This window comes from Glycine soja, chromosome 9 (genome assembly GCF_004193775.1).
Source record: "Glycine soja cultivar W05 chromosome 9, ASM419377v2, whole genome shotgun sequence".
NCBI lineage: Eukaryota > Viridiplantae > Streptophyta > Magnoliopsida > Fabales > Fabaceae > Glycine > Glycine soja.
Window position 1 is genome coordinate 11,740,942 of NC_041010.1, and position 16,585 is coordinate 11,757,526.

The following is a 16,585-nucleotide window of genomic DNA, read 5'->3' on the forward strand; positions in this document are numbered from 1 at the left end:
GGGAGACATAAAAGAATTCAGGCGGTTAGTCCTTCGTTCTTTTGGAAAAAGGAGAAGAGAGACACAAAAAGAATTCAGGCGGTTAGTCCTTGACGAATTCTTTTTGGCAAAGGGAGAAGAGAATGGAAAGATGAATAGCACAAGTTTTCAAGGTTTGGAAAACCAGAAAACTTCAGAAAGCTTTTGGTACAAAGAAGAAGAAGAAGTTCAAAGAGATTCAAGGCTAGTAAAGGATTGTAAGAAATTGATTGGAAAACTATTCAAGATTGAATGAATGAATGTATTGAAAAGCAAATCAAAGCCTTGCTTTTATAGACTCTTCATGTCTGGTTAAGACAACCATTTAGAAGAGTTATAACTTTTAGAAAAAACTTAAAACCAATTTGAAAAAGTCAAAAACCTTTTGAAGTACATCTTTTGATTTATTCAGAAACAAACATTGGTAATCGATTACACAAAGCTTTTATGTAAAAGGATGTGACTTTTCACATTTGAATTTGAATGTCAACGTTCAAAGGCACTGGTAATCGATTACCAAAACATTGTAATCGATTACAGCCTTTTGAAATTAATTGGAACATTGTAAATTCAATTTGAAAACTTTTTCAAAATATTTTGCTACTGGTAATCGATTACAACAATCTGGTAATCGATTACCAGAGAGTAAAAACTCTTTAGTAAACATGTTTTGTGAAAAATCAATGTGCTACTCAGTTTTTGAAAAATCCTTTTCATACTTATCTTGATTGAGCCTTCTCTTGATTCTTGAATCTTGAGTCTTGAATCTTGATCTTGATTCTTGAGATCTTGAACCTTGAATCTTGATTCTTGACTCTAAACTCTCTTCTCGAGTCTTGAATTCCTCTTGATTTACTTGAGTTGTTATTTGATTGATCTTTGATTCACTTGAGTTGTTCTTTGATTGATCTTTGAGCTTTTTGTCATCACCTTTGTCATCATCTTTTGTTATCATCATTGTTATCATCAAAACACCTTTGAATAACCTTTGATTCACCATGAAGCTTTGCTTCTACAGCTGATGCTGAGCCAAACTATGTAAACTCTGCATCACCAGGTATTGACCCTGGTGAATGCTCTGTAGCATCACCATCATGAGGTCTGTGCTTTGAGCGGAGGGATTGGAAGTAGCGGGAACTTGTGCTGAAGGAATAGGAGCTGGTGCTATAGATGTCTGTGGAGCAGCAGAAGATGGACCCTCAGATCCTCTAGTGCGGGTCCCTGGAAAGCTGATCGTGGGGTCGTCCAAGTTCCAGCAGTTCTTCTTTATGTAAGCCAAGTTAATGGTTGGGTTGAGGGACTCAAAAGTCAAGGAATCTGAGATGACTCCTCGAGCCATGCATAAGGCAGTGATGAGGGCAGGAAATTTGAGCCTTGAGGAGTTGGATTGAGCCATAAGTGTGATCTGTCCAGAGATGAGGGCTCCAACATTCATGTCCATCTTCATCTCTAATCCATATACCAACCTTACCCTATCCAAGTTCAGATCAGAAGTGTGTGATGTAGAGGCAAGGTTAAAATAAGACAGAACGCTCCAAGTCTGCGCCAGAGTAGTGAGGCCCTTCCTCAGCAGCTTCCATGGCAAGCCCTCAGCATTCAGAACAAATCCCCTACCAGGGATACAAAGTCGGGCAACCATCTCCTGAGGGTCTGGTCTCAGTCTGCAGAACCTGGAGTAAGTAAGAAGAGTCTCCCCTGGGTCTAGAACAACCGGAGTCTCTAGAAAAGTGTTGAGGGAATCCGCATCAAACTTAATTAAATGCCCTTTAACCCTAACTTGCTTTGGAGGCTTATCCCCCAGGACATAAAGATTAGCATAAAATTCCTTCACGAGAGCCACATCTATGCTTCCCTCCATGAGGTTGGTCAGCGTCCTGTGCTAGTTTCTTCTGACTAACTCTGCCCTGAACTCATCAGACTCTGTGACAAAAAGCTTCACGTTCCTTTCCGAAAGGATGTTCCGGCGAAGAACATTGTCAGCGTAGCAGTTCCAGGCGTCCTCATAGGTGAATCTATGAGTATCATAGTGAGGCTGGGGCCTGGAAGGTGTGGTTTTCCTTTTCCTAGAAGCCATCTGCACAAAAGAAACACGGAAACCAAGTTAAAACAAGTTTTATTTGAAATGACAAGCTGAAAAATAAAACTGAAATTCAAATTGGGCACTTAGCGTGACAAATGCGCTTAGTGCGCCTTATGAAAAATTACTCAAGTGCTTAGTGCGACAGCCACGTGCTTAGCGAGTTGACACAAATCAAAATTTTCTGCAGAATTGGCTTAGCGAGCAATTCCACAACAGAAACCAAATTGCGCTTAGCACGGGCAGACGCGCTTAGCGTGACAACACTACTGGACATAAATGACTTAGCGAGAAGGCTCACTAAGCCCAATTCCAACAATTACAGAAACAAAGAGTAAATTGCGCTTAGCGCGACAGGGCGCGCTTAGCGCAAGGCAAAACATAAAGAAAATCACAAGTGCCTTGGGTTTAGCGGGCAAGCTCGCTTAGCCCAAGCTTATTCAGCCAACAGGGCTGAGTGGCTTAGCGAGCAAGCTCACTTAACCATGAACACGAAAGCAATAAAAAAATTTCTAAGTGTCTGAAACACATTACTCGCTTAGCGCACAGCCGCGCTTAGCGAGTTCATAAACATTTAATCATTCATAAGAAAAGATGAACTCACTTAGCGAGATAGGGCCGGCTTAGCGAGTTCATATGGAAATCCAGATATTCATCAAAAAGTGATGAACTCACTTAGCGCAACAAGGCACACTTAACGCGTTCATCGCCATTTCCAAAAAAATTGGGGCTTTTTCAGCCCCTTCAACTTAGGCCTCTATTAGGCCATCAAATCCTAACCAAAACATGTCAAAATGAGATACATTGTATCCGAATCAAAACCCCTAACACTATTCTAACTAACAACTAACCTAACATCATGCAGTCAAAATGAAAATCAAAGCTTTAAAACAAAAATTAAAAACAAGGTTAAAGGAAGCTTACTTGAATCGCTGAAATTGGATGCAAAGAAGGAAGCAAGGAGAGCAAGCAAAGAGTGAGAGCACAGTGCAGAGAAAAGCACCAACGAAATGCCAAAATGCAGTTTAAAAACACAAATGAAAATGTAACTACCAAAGGCAGTTATGCCTTATTTTTGGCGGTTTCGAATGCCTCGCTTAGCGCGTCAACTCGCTAAGCGAGCATACATGATGTTTAAGTTTCCAAACACATGCGCTTAGTGGGCAAACTCGCTTAGCCAAATGCAAAAATTCAAATTTTCCAGAGAAGACTTTGGGCTTAGCGCGAAGAGTCACGCTTAGCGAGTTCTGCAGCTTTGATTGGCCTGCAACTCTCGCTTAGCGGGCAATGGCCGTGCTTAGCGAATGAATAAACATGCTCCTTAAATGTAGTAGTGGGCTGTGCTTAGCGTGGGTGGATCGCTTAGCGCAATTCGAAAGAATTAACATCCAGAGAAGTTTTTGCGCTTAGCCCAATTCGAAAGAATTCAAATCCAAAGAAATTTTTGGGCTTAGCGCGAAGAATGCGCTTAGCGAGACCACAACAACTAATGATCAGGGGTCAAGGCGCTTAGTGCAAGCAAGAGCTCGCTCAACGCAGGAAGGAAAATCCGCTTAGTGTGGGACGTGCGCTTAGTGAGTGGACTGTTGAAAATTTTTCTAAGTTTATTTTTTCGTCCACTACTTCAAAGAAGCTGTTCAACTCCTTTTATGCAATACAAAACATGCTTAAAATGATTTCATGCAACCTCAAATAAACCAACTCTAAAAAAATGCAATAAAAACAAAATTACAAAGGACTGGGTTGCCTCCCAGGAAGCGCTCTTTTAACGTCATGAGCTTGACGCATGATACCTCAAGGGTATGGATCAAATTTGGTTCCTACCTTCAGAACCTTTTCCTTAAACTCCTTCACCTGCAAGCAGACATTTTGGTCCAAAAGTTGTTTTTCTTCATCAAATAGATCGAAACTGATCTTTTGATCTTCGATGCCCATTTCCAACTTTCTTCTTCCCATATCCACCACACAGCTTGCGGTCAGCATGAACGGACGTCCCAAGATCAATGGGATATCAGCATCTTCTTTGATGTCCATGACCACAAAGTCGGCAGGGAAAGTGAAGTGCTTTACTTGGACCAAAACGTCTTCTATCACTCCATACGGTCTGGTGATGGAGCGATCAGCTAACTGCAGAGTCATTCTGGTTGGCATTATCTCCAGCTCTCCTATCCTCTAACACATAGAGAGCGACATCAAATTTATGTTGGCTCCTAAATCAATAAGAGCCTTACCAACTGAGACTGCACCAATCGAGCAAGGTATAGTGACATTGCTTGGATCTTTGTGCTTGGGTGGAAGGATGCGTTGAATCACAACACTACAGTTTCCCTCCCCTACAATTGTGTCATTGTGGATATACTTGCTCTTTCGGGTTAGCATATCCTTAAGAAATTTAGAGTAAAGTGGCATCTGCTGTAAGGCCTCTCCGAAGGGCATGGAAATCTCTAGCTTCTTGAAGATGTCTAGAAAACGCGTAAGATGTCTTTCTTTGTCCTTCTTAGAAGGTACCAATGGATATGGCACTTCTTTCCCCTCATATGGAGCTACCTCTTTCTTCTTTCCTCTAGACTACTCACTCTTACTCTTTTTCTTTTCATCTCTTTTTTCATTTTTTTTAGTTTTTTCATTGTTTTCTTTTTCTTCTTCTTTTTCTTTCTTTTTCACATCATTTATTTCATTCTCATTCTTGCTTATTGTATTCTCATTCTCCTAGTCATCCTCTTCATCTTCTATCTCCTCAAGTTCACAAAAATTGTCCTCCAGTTCAGATGTTGGTTCAGTTACCAGCTGTTGTTTATCTCCATCCACTATCTTCTCATCCTTCTCTTCTTCGGCCATGGTTGCCATTTTTCCACGGGTCATCACAACTTTACACTCTTCCTTTGGATCGTTTTCTGTGTTGGCTCCAAATTTTGAGGAAGAGTTGTCAGCTATTTTTTTAGCTAACTGTCCCACCTGGATCTCTAAATTTTTAATGGCCGACTCAGTACTCTTGTGATTTGACATTGAAACCTGCTTGAATTGAGAAAGAGTCTCCTCCAGCTTTGTTGTCCTCTCATAGAGGTTAGGCCCTTATTGTGGCGACCTATTTGATGGTCCACCCTGGTCTTTGTTGAATTGATTACCAGGGTGAGTTGTCCATAGATTTTGCTGCTGGTTGTAATGCTGGCCCCGTTGGAATCCAAAAAATCCACCTACATTAAAATTCTGCCTTGGATGGTTCCCCATATAATTAACTTCATGTATTGATTCTTTAGTGGGAACACAACAGCTTGATTCATGAGCTCCTCCACAAAGTGTGCAACCTGCAACCTGCAAAACAAAAGAAGGTGAAGGTTGATTAACATGTAATTGAGTTGGCAGCTTACTCAGTGTTTCTGTTAAAGTTTTGAGTTGCTTGGACAACAACTTATTCTGTGCCAATAAAGCATCTTGTGATGACAACTCTAATAAACTTTTCTTGGTGGGATAGTGTGTTCTATCACACAAGATAGCGTGATCACTAGCAGCCATATTCTCAATTAGTTCCATGGCTTCTTCAGGAGTTTTAAGCTTTATTTTACCCCCTGCAGAAGCATCTAAGAGCTGCTTAGATTGTGGCCTTAACTCGTCAATGAAAATATTCAGCTATATGGGCTTAGAGAATCCTTGAGTAGGATTTTTCCATAGCAAGCTATGGAATCTTTCTAAGGCTTCACTCAAAGATTCATCTGGGAACTGGTGAAAGGAAGAGATGGCAGCCTTTCCCTCTGCAGTCTTGGACTCTAGGAAATATTTCTTCAGAAACTTTTCCACAACTTCATCCCAAGTCCTCAAGCTATTACCTTTGAATGAATGCAGCTACCTCTTGGCTTCTCCAGATAGTGAGAATGAAAATAAGTTGAGCCTAAAGGCATCTTCTAGCACTCCAAAATTCTGACTGTGTTACAAATTTCAATGTAAGTTGCTAGATGTGCATAAGGATCTTCATTGGGCAAACCATGAAATTGATTGCCCTGTATAAGCTGAATCAAAGAATGTGGATATGTGATATTCTGAGCTTGAACCTTCGCCCGCGCAATACTAGTGAAAAAATGTGACACACTTGTACTTGAGTAGCCTTCAAGGGTTACTCGTCTAGGTTTCTCATCGGCCATTGTGTTGGCTTCAAGCAATGTTGTATCTGATTCCCTTGTCTCTAGAAAAATAGAAGATGACTTTGAAGACTGAGGTTCTTCAAGAATTGCTACTACTTCTATATCCTACAAAAGTTTTCTACGCCTTTCTGCTCTGTTCCTTCTACAAGTTGCTTCGATTTCCAAGTCTATTGGAACCAAATTACTTGTAGAGGACTTTCTATGCATACACAACTAAGCATTGTTAGACAAGTGGCCTCAGATATCTTAAGAAGGGGGGTTGAATTAAGATATTACAAACTATTTCCCCAATTAAAATTCTATCAAGTTATAAATTCCCTTAATAATGAACTTCTTAAATATTGATTCAAATAGAACAATTTGAATATGAATATAAAACAATAATAAATAAAGGAGTTTAAGGGAAGAGAAAGTGCAAACTCAGATTTATACTGGTTCGGCCACACCCTTGTGCCTACGTCCAGTCCCCAAGCAACCCGCTTGAGAGTTCCACTATCTTGTAAATTCCTTTTACAAGTTTTAAACACACAAGGACAATCCTTCCTTTGTGTTTAGAATTCTTTTACAACAAGAGACCCTCAGTCTCTTAATCCCTTTTCAGAATAAAGAAGAAGAGAAGAAGAAATCTCTCTTGAAAGAGATAGATTGAACAATTTGAGCACTCAAATAATTCCTTATTGAATCACAAGTGTTTTGGCCAAGGAATTTGTAAGAGGATAAAACAATTTTTCTTGTTAAGAGGATAGGACCTTTTTGTTCTGAAAAACTCTTGGCAAATTCGTGTCTCATGTCACATATATATAAGCCTTTGATGGCCATTCAAGAACAAAATGAAAAGATGTGACTGTTGAGAGTATTTTCTGAAAATCATCTCTGGTAATCGATTACAGTATGTGTGTAATCGATTACAAGCTTTAAAATTTGAATTAAAACGTTCAATAACTGCTGGTAATCGATTACCATATATGTGTAATCGATTACACAGTGCAAATTTTGAATTCAAATTTTAATAGCTGTTGTAAATCATTTTTGGCCACTGGTAATCGATTACATCCTCTGGTAATCGACTACCAGAGAGTAAATCTCTTGAAAAACACTTTTTAACTTAAATTACTTGGTCAAACCTTTTGCTACTTCAGTTAGGAATTCCTTTCCTATTTAATATACCCTTCCTAAGACTCTAGAGACTGTCTTGATCATCCATCTTGAATATCTTTAATTTCTTTGTCTTGAATAAAGCTTTGAGAAGCATGTGGTCCTTTGGCATCATCTAAACATTCAGCTTGATCCTTTGTTTACAATCTCCCCCTTTTTGATGATGACAATCCCTGAAATCAAGACAAGCTATATGCAAGATGATAGGACGTTCACACAGCCCTTACTCCCCCTATCTTTTGGCATGTATGCCTAACTTTAAAGATTTTAATTGATTTCCAACCCAAGTTCTAGGTTCTCTCCCCCTTTGGAAACATCAAAAAAGAATTAAGCAAAACAATCAATATCTAAACAGAGCGAAACATACAACCAAAAATAAATCCATACATTGTCATAACCAACCAAAGGAAAATCGAGAAATATAATAGAAGTGCAAGATTACGATAACTAGAGCAACAAAAAGCCAAATACACGGCGATAGTACTAATAATACTTAATCATAATAATAACAAATAAGCTAAGAGGATTGTGACATCCTGGAAATTCTACCTGGAATTTTTGTAAACGGTGCATTTTGTATGATTATATATATATAAGTATTATTCAGTGTATATGCATATATGTTCCTGGTAGAAGTAGGAATAGTGGGGGCAAGATACGCGGGTTAGGCTAATTAAGGAAGAGAAATCCATAACTGGAAGGTTATAGGTTAATTCTCAATTAATTAGTCTAAAAATCATCGTTTTGCGTGTAACTTAAAATTTAACAAAACCAACCTCTGAACCACGCTCAGGGTTTCATTCTGAGCGTTTTGATATATATATTGCCTACTTTCGAAAACTGGCCCCGACGGGCGCAGAGAAACGCGAGGAACTGGAACCAGAGAAACGACATGCAAACCGAGGCAGGATTTTAGCGTTGCAAAGGTCAGATTTTTCCCTCTTTGTGACTGAGTATGAGTCACATTAAGAAGAAAAAGTGGGCTCTTTTGCTCCACTCAAATGGAGACATGTGGCATAGCTTAAAATAAAATAATAGGAAAAGAGAAAACCCTTTTTAAAACCAAAAAGCTGTATTCTCTCTCCTCACTCAGCCCCAAAATTTCAGAAGCCTTTTCCTCTCTCTCTCACGTTGCTTTTTCTTTCTTCTTCATCCACCATTGAAGCTCCAACAAAGCTCCAACCTTTGGTGCCCATTTCTGCTCCAAATCGTGAAAGGAAGACATTTTCGGAGTCGTGAAGCGCATCTCTACGTGTGGGACCTCGAAATTTCAGGTTTGGGTAGACTTCTTTCTCACTTGATTTTCATGGGTATTGGGTTTTGGGAGATATGATGGGTAGTTTTGCTAGGTTTCTGCTTCATGATGGTTATTTGTGAAGAAATTTGTTGAAAGCATGTTGAACTTGCCATGTTTGGATGAGTTAAGCTTACCCATTCAGTTTTAGGGTTTTTATGATGATGCTTGTGATGTTTATGTGCTGAAATTGCTTATGGAAAACTGTTAGGGATGAAGGGTAGAGTTAACCTAGGGTTAGAAAGTGAGAATATGGTGTTATGAGTGGAAAAAGAGTGAGTTTTTGAGAGTTGGAAGGCCAAATCTGGATTTAGTGGTATTTGGAGGTTAAAGTGAGTTAATCCTAGTTTGAAATGTCATTTAGGACTCATGAGGAAGCTTGGGCTGTGCAAGAGAGAAAAACAAATGACCAAAGTGAACAAAGGGCCATTTCTAGGGTAAAATTGGGTGTTGAGGAGTCAAATTTTGATTCGGTGGAATTTTAGGTGTAAATCCAGTTTGAGCAAGTTTAAATTGATGTTATAGACTTGTGTGAGGTGAGAGTTTGCTCCAAATTTACTTCATTCCCAATTTCACTTCTCAAACCTTGAAAATCCATTAAATTGAGGGGTTTTGGATACCTAGATTTTGTGTTGCTTTGGTCTGAAGCTTGTCCTTGGTTTAGACATGATTGGTACATGATTTGGGACTTGTAGGATTCAATTTGGGCAAAATTGGATGAAGGCAAGAGTGGTTTTCGAAATCTGCACCTTATGCAGAATTTTGCTGTGGAAATGTGCAGCAGAATTTTGCATAAGTGCAGAAAAATGCTTGTGTATGGCTGGCTGTGGAAAGGGTAGTGCACATGGGTTCTGAACATTTGCTAGTAGATCCCAACAGTCAAAATGTAGACTTATGTACTAGAGACTTCCTGTAAAATTTTCGGGTCGATCCAACGGTTAATGAACTGGAACGAAGAGAATGTTACTGGGGTAATTAAATGTGAAAAGCTGTGATATTGGTGTGTGTTTTAGGCAGAGTTTTCTGCCTTTGCCCTGTTTTCTTGACTGTGCTAGTTTGTGATGATTGAATGTTGAATTACCTGGATGTTGTGGAAGCTTGGGAGGATTGATGGGGACCCGGCGTTGAGAGGAACGAGGATAAGGGCTACGTGGGAGTACGTGAGCTCAGTTGGAGGTGGGCAACAGAGGATGGTGGGTTTATACGTGATTTGTGGATGTGGAGAATTGTTTTGCACCATCGCCCGACCGCCACCAAGTACCACATGTGATGGGTACCCCATAATCCTACAAGCTTGAAATGAGGAAGTGTAGAAGGGTGAAACTTCCTGCTTTTATTCGTTGACCACAGAGTGGTACCTGGAGATATGTCGCGGGTATAGTCAGTCAGTGAGAACCTGTGATGTACCTAAGCAGGCGAGCTCCTGGCAGTCAACAGATAAAAGGAACAAAGATCACAAAGCAAGGAGGCTTGTGTGGTTGCTGGCCAGTTGTGAAACTTGATTGATATATGGGATGTGGCCTCTGGTAATCGATTACCAAGGGTGGGTAATCGATTACAAGGCTTAAAAAGTGAAGACAGGAAGCTAAGATGGCCTCTGGTAATCGATTACCAAGGGGTGTAATCGATTATCAGGCTTGAAAATGGGATTAGGAAGCTAAGAGGGCTTCTGGTAATCGATTACCAAGGGGTGTAATCGATTACCAGGCTTAGAAATGAAGGCAGCATGTGGTGGAGGCCTCTGGTAATCGATTACCAGGCTGTGTAATCGATTACACAGGGGAACATGCCACTGGTAATCGATTACCAGGTATGTGTAATCGATTACACAATGCCTTTTTTAGGTTTTCATGTCCTGAAGCTATGTAATTCGAGTTTGGCCTCTGGTAATCGATTACCAAGGCTGTGTAATCGATTACCAGAGATGAAAAGCCTGAAGATACCCCTTTTACTTGCATGTAGTGGTTATGAGACGCATTGTGTTGCGGCGTAGTTAGATTCTCGTGAAAGAGTCTACCCCTTTCTTTTCTTTCTTGTAGATCGTGATGGCGGCGCAACTAATCCATGATCGAGTGGAGATGGAGTGCCTAGAGGGAGCTTGGGAGACCCTCGAAGGCAACACGAGGTGCTGATTTCGAGGCACGATTCGATTTACGGCTACTTCATTGGTGCATCCAGATGAACCCGCGCGCACGCTTCAGCGTACTGTGGAGTGGATACTACCCACGCCTACACCATACCGTCTAGTGGAGCCAGTCCAAGTGATTGAGGTAACATCATCCGAGGAAGACCCTGAGGAGGATCTCGAGGAGCTACCTCCTGAGCCTGCTGTGGATGCTCTTGACTTTCTAGAGGGTGATGAGGACCCACTCCCTGAGGTGGATTCTCCCGAGGACGTCATGTCGGCATCCGAGGTAGACTCTACGGAGGATAGTGGCCCTGGAGAGATGGCGATCAGTGGAAGCTTTTCATCATAGTAGGCAGTTCTATGGACTAGTTTTATATACTTTTTGAGGGTGGGTGTATCTAGGACTGACTGTTAGGTTTACTCTTTTGTTTTTGTATGGGTAGACCTATTGTATAGGAATTGGATGATCGTATACATGTGGTTGAAGCCACCACTGTGGACACCTTTGCTCTGGATGACACTATGTATTTTGTAAAACTCCCATATTTTGGACAGCTATTAAATGATGAATGTACCTATGTTTAACCTTGTTATTTGAAAAGAAAGCATTAGCAAACTTTATTTTCAAAAGAGTTTACCGACCGTATTTTGTTTTATTATTTTCACGTGACAACCTAAAGTAATGGTTGGTATACTCTTTCTTTTGAAACAACAAAATAGTTTAGAGATTACGAGTGGTAAGAAAGAAATGACTCCGAATAGAGTTGTGAACTGGCCATTCAGGACTCTATAGTGAGGATTTTCCTTCTGAACCTAATTATTGTGAAAAGAGAAGGAAATGAAAAAGAAAAAAAAAATTTACCATGGTTTTTTTTGTTATTTAAATCATTACTATTAAACCAGTCATTATTTTGGGGACGACACAAATGGGCTAAGAGGATGATGGAGGCGGTGGTGGTGGATCAAAGCAAGTACGGATGAAAGAGACATCTTCTTTAACTTTGGTGATCCTTAATTCCATGGCATCGAACCGCATGTCGACTTGCAATTCCATGGCATCAAACTTGTCACCAACAAAAGTCTGAAGACCATCAAACTTGTCCAAAAGCCTTCGAAGAAGAGAGGAATTATCTTCAACTGGTAGGTTCCCTTCATCATCAGCGGGTTGAGCACCCTTTTTGACCCAAGAGCCATCATGCTCTTTGCGGTAACCAAAAGAAGCAATCGCAGCAGCACCAATTAAAAAGGATCTCTTGATTGGAACATAAGGTTCAGAATCAAGAGGAATTTGAAAATGGCGAAGAAAGAGAGTGACAAGGTGTGGATATGGCAATGGAGCATTTAATCGCAATGCCTTATGCATGCGATATCTGACTAAGTGTGCCCAGTCAAGTTGACGCCCGGTATGAAAGGCCCACATGATAACAAGATCTTCCACAGAAACCTGGGCAAGGTTGGAAGATCGTGGAAGCAAAATACGCACAATGAGATAATGAAGGATGCGGCTTTCAAAAGCTAATGAACCGGCAAGAAGGCGTCCAGTCATATCTGCATGGTTGGAGCAAACCAACTGGCGGGCATCATGTGCAGAGAAATCAAATTTCCAATCGTCATTCAGTGTACCTTCAAATGGTACACCGTCACTGGACAATTGGGTTAAGTTATGGAAAAGGGATTGGTCAATGACCATTTTTATCCCAAAAACCTCAGAAATCAAAGTACTTTCCTGAATTTCAAGGTTACAATAAAAGGCTTTAACCAATTCAGGATAAACAGGCAATTGTAATGACATGAAAGGTATGAGGCCTAAGTTCTGAAATGCTTGAATGCAATCAAAACTTTCAGCAGAAAAGAATTCCATATCTATGAACTTAGGGTCGATAATGGAACGAGATGAGAAAAGGTTTGAGTACCGTTTCTGCTGTTCTTCGGAAGAAAATAGTGTGGAAGAGGATAAGGAGGGTGGAATTGGTGCTGTGGATGTGCTGGTGGCTCCGGAACGATGAGCTCTTGAAGCCGAAGCGGAGGTGGATGAACCCTTACGTTTCTTTGATGATTCTGCCATATGATGGAGTTTTTGCAGATTTCAATCAGTGAAATCAAAAGAAAAATGAAAAAAAAGAAGATTGCAAGTTACGGGAGTCGATTTGATGAAGAAATGAGTAAGATAGGAAGGTTTGAAGGTTTGGGAATGGAGGGACGTCGCAAGGAGGAAGAGGCTGCGCAGGGGTTTCTGAAAAATGTGGTATTTATAGACCAGGACGCATTGTAATCGATTACAAATAATGGTAATCGATTACAGGTGGAGGCAGCCTACTGGTTATCGATTACATGAATATTGTAATCGATTACAGGCCATCTGTTCTAGTGTAATCGATTACAGTATTCATGTAATCAATTACCAGAACAAAACAATAGCCTTTTCCTAAAAGAAAACTTATTTCTAAGTCTAAAAACTTATACTATCTTAAGAGTTAATTATACCGACAAGAAAAGTAAAATAAATTAAACAGAAACAAGCTTCATACTTAATCAAAACACAATCAATCAATCATAAACTTTACCTATCCAAATCACTAAGGTCTAAAAGGCCTAATTCTCTTCTTATTGAAAAGAATATATCCTTTGGGAGAGGTTTTGTAAAGATATCAGCAAGTTGATTCTTTGTATCAACAAACTCTAGCAAACAATCTCCCTTTAGAACATGGTCTCTTAGAAAATGGTGCCTAATTTCTATATGTTTCGTTCTAGAATGTTGTACAGGGTTTTTGGATAGATTTATGGCACTAGTATTATCACACCTACTAGGTATGCGATCAAGAAGGATACCATAGTCAGATAATTGTTGCTTCATCCATAAAATTTGTGCACAACAACTGCCGGCAGAAATATATTCCGCTTCAGCAGTGGATAAAGCAACACTGTTTTGTTTCTTACTATGCCATGAGACAAGAGCAGATCCAATGAATTGACAAGTTCCACTTGTGCTTTTTCTATCAGTTTTAGATCCGGCAAAGTCAGAATCAGAATATCCTATTAAGTTACATGTTGAGTTCTTAGGATACCATAATCCTAAATTGATTGTACCTAATAGATATCTCATGATTCTCTTTACTGCACTCAAATGTGATTGTTTGGGGTTGGATTGAAACCTAGCACACATGCATACACTAAACATAATATCAGGTCTACTAGCAGATAAATAGAGAAGAGATCCGATCATACCTCGATACTGTTTCATGTCTATAGACTGACCAGATTCATCTTTATCTAAGTAACAGCTAGTGCTCATCGGTGTAGCCATGTGTTTTGCACTTTCCATCCCAAATATTTTGATCAATTCCTTGCAGTACTTGGCTTGATTGATGAATATACCTCCTTGAGTTTGCTTGATTTGTAATCCTAGGAAGTACTTTAGTTCTCCCATCATTGACATTTCAAATTCACTTTGCATATCAAGGGAAAACTCCTTGCACAATGAATCATTAGTAGATCCAAAAATTATATCATCAACATATATTTGAACCAACAAAATATCATTATGCTTTCTCTTTATGAACAATGTGGTATCCACTTTTCCTCTAGAAAATTCTTTTTCTAGGAGAAAATTGCTTAAACGTTCATACCACGCCCTAGGGGTTTGTTTCAAACCATAAAGAGCCTTTTGCAATTTATAAACATGATTTGGTTTATCCGGGATTTCAAAACCTGGGGGTTGTTCAACATATACTTCTTCTTGAATTAAGCCATTTAGAAAAGAACTTTTAACATCCATTTGATAGAGCTTAAAATTCATTATGGATGCATATGCTAAGAGCATTCTAATGACTTCTAATCTTGCAACTGGAGCATATGTTTCTTCATAGTCTATTCCCTCTTCTTGATTATACCCTTTTGCTACTAACCTAGCCTTATTTCTAATAATTATGCCATGTTCATCTAATTTATTTCTAAAAACCCATTTTGTTCCTATGACAGGATAATTTTCAGGTTTTTCTACTAGTTTCCACACATTGTTTCTTTCAAATTGATTCAGTTCTTCTTGCATGGCAATGATCCAGTTATCATCTACTATGGCTTCTTTTATATTTTTAGGTTCAATCATAGATACAAAAGCCATATTATTGCATAAATCTTTAAGAGAATGTCTAGTTGTTACCCCTTTTGAGATATCACCAATAATGTTGTCAAGGGGATGATCTCTTGAAGCTTTCCATTCTTTTGGAAGTTCATCATTGGATTTGACTTCTTCTGGAGGATCTCAATTGTTTCCTTTATCATTTCCTTTAGAATCTTGTCCATGAATATGCATTTGTTCTAAAGAATCTGCAATATCATCTAGCATATTCTTTCTTGACAAGATAGCATTAGATTCATCAAAGGTAACATGAATGGATTCCTCAATATTCATAGTTCTTTTATTATATATCCTATATGCTTTGCTTTGTAATGAATATCCAAGAAAGATACCTTCATCAGATTTTGCATCAAATTTTCCTAGATTATCTTTACCATTATTGAGCACAAAGCATTTGCAACCAAAAACATGTAGATGTGAAATGTTGGGTTTTCTACCATTATATAATTCATATGGGGTTTTCTTTAAAATGGGTCTTATTAAGGCCTTATTCATGATGTAACATGCAGTATTGACCGCTTCAGCCCAAAAATATTTTGGAAGAAAAGTATCATTTAATAAAGTTCTAGCAATTTCTTCCAATGACCTATTTTTTCTCTCAACAACTCCATTTTGTTTAGGGGTTCTAGGTGCAGAAAAATTGTGTTCAATACCATGTTCTTCACAAAAATGATTCAAAATCTTTGTTTTCAAACTCACCCCCATGATCACTTCTAATAGATGCAATCTTAAGATTTTTCTTGTTTTGTATAACTTTAGCAAGTTTTCTAAATGCTTGGAATGCATCACTTTTATGAGTAATAAAAAATGTCCAAGTATATCTAGAGAAATCATCAACTATAACAAGGGCATAGTAATTTCCTCCAAAACTCATGGTTCTAGATGGTCCAAATAAATCCATGTGCAATAATTGTAAGGGTTGAGTAGTTGAAACAATATTTTTAGGTTTGAATGAGACTCTAGTTTGTTTGCCCTTTTGACATGCATCACATAGTTTATCTTTTTCAAATTTCAATTTAGGCAAACCAAAAACTAAATCTTTTGAAATTAATTTATTTAAGTGATCCATGTTTATGTGAGCAATTCTTTTATGCCATAACCATGGATCATCATCTTTGTTAAGAAAGCAATGATTGTTTTCTATTTTTAGGCTTAAGTCTATCATGTAAACATTGTTGACTCTATATCCTACATGCTTTATATTAATGTCATGCTTATGTTCTATAAGACATTTTTGAGAATCAAATGATACTAGATAGCCTTTGTCACATAATTAACTAACACTAAGCAGGCTATGCTTAAGACCTTCAACAAGTAGAACATTTTCAATGGAGTTTGAAGAATTTGTACCTATTTTACCAACTCCAAGGATTCTACCTTTGTTGTTGTCACCATATGTTACATGTCCGCTTTTCTTTGGAGAGATATGTGTAAACTTTGATGCATCTTCGGTCATATGTTTTGAGCATCCGCTATCTATGTACCACTTCTTCCTCAAAGACACCTACATAATCAAGTTTTTGACTTAGGTACCCAAACTTTATTGGGTCCTTGTATGTTAGTATAAACTGAGGATCCTTTTGGGACCCATATCATTTTAATGTTGTTGTAATTTTTCTTAAAGTAGCAAGTAGATATG